The following is a 7,829-nucleotide window of genomic DNA, read 5'->3' as shown; positions in this document are numbered from 1 at the left end:
CTCTTCACCAACATCTACATACCTTGGATTGAGCACCCTATTCGAAGTGTTTTCAACTTTATGCTCTGCTCATATATATCCATTAGTATTGTTAGAAGTAGAATGATTTGCAATTTCTACAACATGAAAATCATCATTCAATTGGAAGAAACCTTCTTCAATCCCTTCAAACTTTCTCCATATTTTAACACCACTACCATCATAACCCAATTCTTTTACTAAGTTTAGAGCCTCAAAATACGACCATTTGTCTGAATCTTACCCATTAACGTTTATTTTAACACATCCTTTATAAAAATATAAAACTATCACGATTTGTGTTTTTATTATATCATTTTTCTAACTTATTTATTTTTATGTTTTTATAATTTGAAGAGAAAAAAATGTGTCAAAAAAAAACTTAAAAATGTGTCAAAAAAATGTGTCATGCCATGTGGCTTATTATTTAAAAGAAAATTAAAAAAAAAGGTTAGTGTATACATGCCACGTCATATATTTTGTTGACCAAATCCATCTTATAAGTTCAAAGATTTCGAATTTACCTAATATGGGATGAGAAAAGGGATATTAGCATGTATTATATATATGAAAAGTGACTCTACAAATTGTTTTTATTAACCGATGATCATCATGGATGAATCTAGGTATTATAAAATGAGGGCAGTTGACCCCACATGCTTAATTTGATTTTAATAAATAATTAAATGATTTCATATTTTGACCCAAATTAAAATGGAAATAGATTCCTGTAGTTGACTGCAGACACATCTCAACCATCCATTTTAATCATTAATTTACAATATCTTTTATTTATTTACTGATCTTTAATTTGGACCATTAAAATTCAATCTAGAGGTCTCCGACGGTGTGAATGTGTGAATGCAGAATCCCCCGACTGCAGGGAGTTTAGGTCCAATTAAAATAGTGTGATGCCCCCACATGTCACGGTTCAACAAATGGGCACACTAAGCACTGATCCTTACTTTTTATAACATAGAGTATTGATCGATTTTTTAAAGACAAATATTATAGTACAAATTAATATTATACTCCCTTATTTGTTTATTTGTTAGTATTATATATTTATTTTCTTTGAAAATTTTAAATTGTCTTTGAAAATATATTAAAATTATTTTATTCCCTTAGACTTTTGATTATTATTACAATTGATAATCAATTCACATTGTTTTGAAAATTAAAATCATAAGTGAAAATGGGTGGCCTGACAAGAAATAAAGTTGAAATAATTTTAAATTTGTATCACTTTTAAGTTGAGTCTTTTTTCTTTTTGACGATTTAGAGATTTATTTTCAGTAATACAATAATTTATGGTTTATACATTTATATATATTTGTAAGTATTTACAATAGTAATTAACAATGTTTCAAAAATCAAACTAATCATCAAACGAGTGAGTATACTGGGTCATTAGTTGAGTGGTCAAACGATTGGGTTATTAGTCGAATTCGCATGACTAAATCAGATTAAATCGAATAACTCGGTTGAATAAATTGATCTCTATAATAAAATTATATAATTATTAAACCAATCGAATCATATGACTTGATCTCTAAAAAAACTATAACAACTATAAAATTTCAAAATATCATAATTTTACAAGTATATTCTCCAATTTCTAAACATGGTCGTCAAATATAACAAAATACAAATTTAAATAAATTTTAAATAAAATATAATTGCAATATAAAATGAATAACAAAATAACTGATCCTGTCTAATAAATTTAATTCTAAAGAAAGAAAGTTGTTCTATATAAAGTTTGAACAATGTTTATTTATTTTAATTTTAATTTATTGATTTTTTTTAATAAAAAACAACGTTGCTTTGTCTGAAAAAAAGAAGCAAGAATTTAACCATTTAAACATCTTCATCACATATAACAAAATACAAATTCAGATAAATTTTAAATAAAATCTCATTGCAATATCAACTGAATAACAAAATAACTGACCATGTCTAATAAATTTAATTCTAAAGAAAGAAAATTGTTCTAAATAAGTTTTGAACAACGTCTACTTATATTTTAATTTTAATTTATTAAAAAAATATATTTAAAAAGTGCGCCATTTTGTCTGAGAAAAAAAACAAGCATTTAACTCGTCAATTTTCCAAAACTACGGGTTTGTCAGTTTTTAAGGATTTTGACCAGTTCTAATCGATTCTCAATGGTTCAATAGCTTATCCACTATAAGAAAATCATCCCCCAACAACATGATTTTGTGGCATGATAAACATGTGGCAAAAAAAGTTGTTGCAATGTGTTTATCACATCGCTAAATATTTTAAATGATAAAAAAATTAAAAATTAGGTTATCATGTGGAGAAAGTTTGAAAATTTAAAAAAAATGGCGTGGAAAACACGTCGCAACATTCCTATTTATAATATTTAAAATTAAAAAAAAATAAAGACGTTGGGTTTCAAAAAGGGAGAAGTTTTAAATTTTCAAAAATTCATTTGTGGTGTGTAAAACACGTCACAACCCACATTTAAAAAAAATTAAGAGGAAAAGTTTGATTCGACGAATTGATGGAATTACAGGTTGACTGACAGCTTTTAGGTAGCGACATGTAATTCACGTCGCAACTCTTATGACCGTTCTGACTGTCCAAAGTTTTCGACGTGTTATTCACGTCGCTACTCAATGAATATTTCTTTTTTGCAACATGATTAACACGACACTGATGTGGATATTTAATGACCACACCCTTTTTTCCAAGTTTCACATACATTATCATTGTCTTCCTTTCTCCTCTTCCTTTCCACCTTCTAACTCTCCCAATTTCACTCATTTCTTCCACCTTCTTCCGAATTAAAATCTCATTTGATTTTAGATTTTCACGTTCTTCCAATTTCAATTAAAAATATTATATTTAATTTATCATGTTGATTTTTTCGGTTTTTTTTCATCTTGATTTTCTTGTTAATTTTTGTTATTTTAATTGTTGATTTATTTATTACTCAAGATTCAAGACCTTCACAAGACTCAAGAAGACCGTTCAAGATTTGTTGTTTCTTCATTGAGCTATTATAACTATTATATTCATTTATTTATTCAGATTTTGATATATAAAATTATTGGATTGTTGACAATTGTTGTAGTTTTCAGATTATTTGTTGATTGTTGTTTTTTAGATTTTTTCAGATTTTAATCTTATATTTTAATATATTAGGTTTTTAAATACATTATTAATATATAAAGTTTATTAATCCGAAAATATAAAATATTAAGTTAACTAATACAAAAATATGTTATATTTTTATAATATATTATTAAAACAAAATATATACGTATATAAAAAACATAATATATTATATTCTTATTAAAAGCAGAATATATTATTTTTTGAAAACAGAATATATTATATTTTTATTAAAAAATATATAGATTTATTAAAAATAGAATTTATTAATTTTATTTATTTATTAAAAACAGAATATATTATAGTTTTATTTTGATTATTTTAATATATAATTAAAAACATAATATATTATATATGTATAAACAAAATATAATTAAAAACATAATATATAATTTTCATTTTAAAAAATAATATATATTGTATATATTTTAAAAAAAACAGAGTAATATTATTATTTTTTATAATATGTAATTAAAAACTGAATATATATATATATATATATATATATATATATATATATATATATATATATATATATATATATATATATATATATATATATAATACAATGAAAAACAGAATATATTAAATTTTATTTTTAAAACAGAATAATATGTTACATACATTTTTTAAAAACAGAATACTTATTTTTGTACACAAATATTTATTAAAAACAGAATATATTGTATATGTTTATTTAAAACAAAATAGTATGCAATAGTTATATTGTATGTTTATTAAAAGAATAATATGTTTATTAAAAACAAAATAGTATGAAATAGTTTTTTTAAAAACATAATAATTAAAAATAAAAGACTATATGGTTATTATATGTATTATATGTTATATGTTTAATATATGTTTTTTTAAATAGAACATAATAGTTATTTATTATAAACATAAAATATTATAGGTTTATTATATGTTTATTGAAACAAAAACAGAATAATATGTTTATGTTAAAGAATATATTATAATAAAAATAGTTATTAAAATTTATTTGAAGTTAATATATTAAAAATAGTTATAAAATTTATTTGTAGTTCATATATTAAGTGAGTATATATTATATATATTAAATAGTATAAATTTTATTTGTATGAAAAGTAGTTTGTAATTAATATAAGTTTATGCTTAAAATAATGTATAAAAAATATTATTAAGAATAGTTATTAAAATATTTTACATAAAATATTTTTGTAGTTAATGTTTTACCAAAATTCTCGAAATTGGTCGATATATTAAAATCACATTTATAATTAAAATGGAAATGATTGTACAAATATGTAGTATAAAATATTTTCAGTACTATCGTAGTTGGATGTATAATAGGATGTATCTAGGAAGACGTGCACTTAAACCAAATTTTGAAGAAGGAGTTAAAGGGTTTATCACGTGGACATTTGCTCAAGAATAACCTATAATTAGTCACTCAAAGGAAGTAGAGCGTCATTTAAAAAGAAGGGATTTCATTGATAATTATTGGGTTTGAACATATAATGGAGAATAACTGTCAAGTAACGTACTAGAGACTACTAATACGGATGCTTCAAGTAGTCCATCATATATGGAATGTGATGAACAATTTAATTTGATTGGTGAAATGGTAGGTGATGCTTTTGGGATGAATGTGACATATGATGAACTTGAAGATTTTGATGGGGAAGAGTTGTCGAATGAGGAAGCGCAAAGATTTTATCAGTTGTTGAAAGAAATGAATACGATGTTGTTTGAGGGGTCAACAAACTCAAAATTATCAATGTGTGTGAGATTATTGGTTGCCAAGTCAATTTAGAATGTTCATGTTCAATGTTTGGAATTCTTTGCAAAAATGATGTTGGACGCAACTCCTACGAAAGAAAACTTGCCTTTATGATGCAAAGAGTTTGGTGTCGAAGTTGGGTTTAGAAGTAAGAAAGATTGATTGTTGCATTAGTGATTGCATGTTGTTTTATGACAATGAGTTTGGTACTAATGATGGAGCGTTAGAGGAATGTAAGTTCTGTAAGAGTCCAAGATATCAAGTTCGTAGTAAAGCCATTAACCATAAGCAAAAACGTGTAGCAGTGAAGTTCATGTTTTATTTTTTGATAATACCAAGGTTAAAAAGAATGTTTACTTCAATGCACAGTGCAAGTCAAATAACATGGCATCATACACACAAAACAAGTTCAGGCACTATACGACATCCATCTTATGGCGAGGCATGGAAGCACTTTGATCAGATACATCCTTATTTTTCTGAAGAACATAGAAATGTCAGACTTGGATTATGCTCTGATGATTTTACTCCATATGTCCAAGCGTTGGGAAGTGGATATTCTTGTTGGCTAGTTCTTGTAACCCCTTACAACCTCCCTCCTGAGATGTGTGTGACAAAACCATACATGTTTTTTACTTGCCTCATTCCAGGACCGTCGAGTCCAAAAGGCAAAATAGATGTGTATTTACAACCTTTAATTGATGATTTGAAGAGATTGTGGATTGGAGAATAGACTTATGATACATTATGTAAACAAAACATTACTTTGTGAGCTCCCTTGATGTGAACTATTAACGACTTTCCCGAATATGGCATGTTGTCTGGTTGGGGAACACATGGAAAAATAGGTTGTCTGCATTGCATGGAATACACTGTAGCGGTAAATTCATGACCGTCAAGCTTGGATAAGCTTAACATTAATAAAACCAGAGTTGCCACCGCACTTTTATTATTTCCAAAGGAAAAGGGAAAAGTACGAAAAAAAAACCAAAGATAAGAAGTTTTCAAATAAAAACTAATAAAATGCCAGAGATTACAGGTAAGGGGGTTGGTTACACAGAGGGAAGGTGTGCACCCAAAGTGTCCTAGGTACCCCTAGGGAGCCATTTTTTATGTGTGCATATGTGTTTGGTATAAAAGATGTTTGAGAAAAATAGAGTGTGGGGGTGAGAAAAGAATTCATTGATTATATTTTTGTGTTTGACAAGACCTTCAGACTTGTGCCTACGTACCAACATAAAAATGAGGGATCAAAACCTTGTAGTTCGTGGTAAAAATTTCAAATGAGTTGGTGCATTGCTTTTAACAAAAGTTAATAAGAGAAGGCACAAAGGGGCCAAAAGTTTGAATGGAGTTATTAGTTCTTTTTGTCTTTTGAAATTTCAAGTCAATATGATTAAGTTTATTTACAAATTTGATTTAAGAAAGAGTTTGAAAATTGAATGCCATAAAGCCAAAGTTTCTAACTATTAAAACAAAGTCTAAGTTTGAAATCACAAGCAAAGAAAGTTTTTGAAAAGGGGAAGAGATTTTGAAATTTAAGAAGTGGGAGGAGATGAAGAGACTACCCTAAGCAAAAATTTAAAAGTTAAGAGTTGAAAAGATCTAACCAATGGGATGCAATCCAACAGACAAGAATGTCATATAGAAACTCATTTCCCTTTGGACTTTAATCAAGCAATAATCAAATAAGAAATGAGTAATATCCGGACATCATGAAGATCAAGGCATCAAATAAAGATAGCACATCCAAGCAAGCAAATCCAATAGCTAGAAATCTTCATTGTCTTTCAATGTAACCGATGAAATATTCCTTGATCAACTCAGAAAAAGCATCAGACATAAGATCAAAACAACACTTAAGCACAAAGACAGAGTAGCAGATGAACTCAAGAAATTCCCAAGGCTTGTATCAGATGAAGGCACAGTTCAAAATAGCTCAGTTTCAAGATGTTGGCATTGACCAAGTCCTTTTAGCACAGAGAATGTTGCCTAATCCTAAGTCCAAAAGTTCAGATCAAGTTCAACAATCCACCAGATGTTTTTTAGGGTTTTTCTTGTTATTAGGTATTTTAAGGTCCTAAGACCACAAATAAAACCAAAACAAACAAACAAACAATATATATATATATATATATATATATTATATAATATATATATATATATATATATATACACAATCACAATATATGGCTCAAATGAGCAAAGTGAAAATGACATAATCATAAACAAGTTATATGAACTATAAATAACAATGAATGATAAATGACTGAAATTTAAATTGCATAATAGTAAATGACTTGAAAGTAAAGCAATATTAACAAGTGTTAGTCAAATGTTAGTCAAAAGTTAGTCAAGTGTTAATGGTGATTTTAATTGATTAAGTCATTCTTTGGAGAACACTCAACCATTCATTCACAAGTATAAATCCTTAAACCAAGACATCTTCCATGAGAAGGGCTCCAACTTTGATAATTTAACAAGTATGCCACTAGCTCCCATGAAAGGAAAAAATGTCAAGTCTCTACATAATGCCATGAAGAATGGGAGACTTACAATCTCACTTACTAGAATGATATGCCCCGAGGGTCAAATTTAGCTATATGTTAAGCAATCGTAATTGGACTTATGTAGAAGTCACAACTATCTGAGGCCTAGTAATAAAAATATAGGTGTTAATGCATGTTAGAGATTTGGTATGAAGAACCAAACTCCTAAAACATACCACACACTAAAAGAAAAGTCAAGAGGGATTGACTTATCTCAGTCATACTTGTATTGATTCATCTGACACAAGGTCATTGATGAATCAATTAGCCTTTAGACATTAGAGATTTCATTGGTCAAATGATGGAATAAGGAAGAATAGGGATGAAGATGAAGAGGGAGGGGAAGATAGAAACAC

This window comes from Lathyrus oleraceus, chromosome 2 (genome assembly GCF_024323335.1).
Source record: "Lathyrus oleraceus cultivar Zhongwan6 chromosome 2, CAAS_Psat_ZW6_1.0, whole genome shotgun sequence".
Classification (NCBI taxonomy): Eukaryota; Viridiplantae; Streptophyta; class Magnoliopsida; order Fabales; family Fabaceae; genus Lathyrus; species Lathyrus oleraceus.
The sequence above is the reverse complement of the archived record's forward strand: the minus strand, read 5'-3'. Positions refer to the sequence as shown.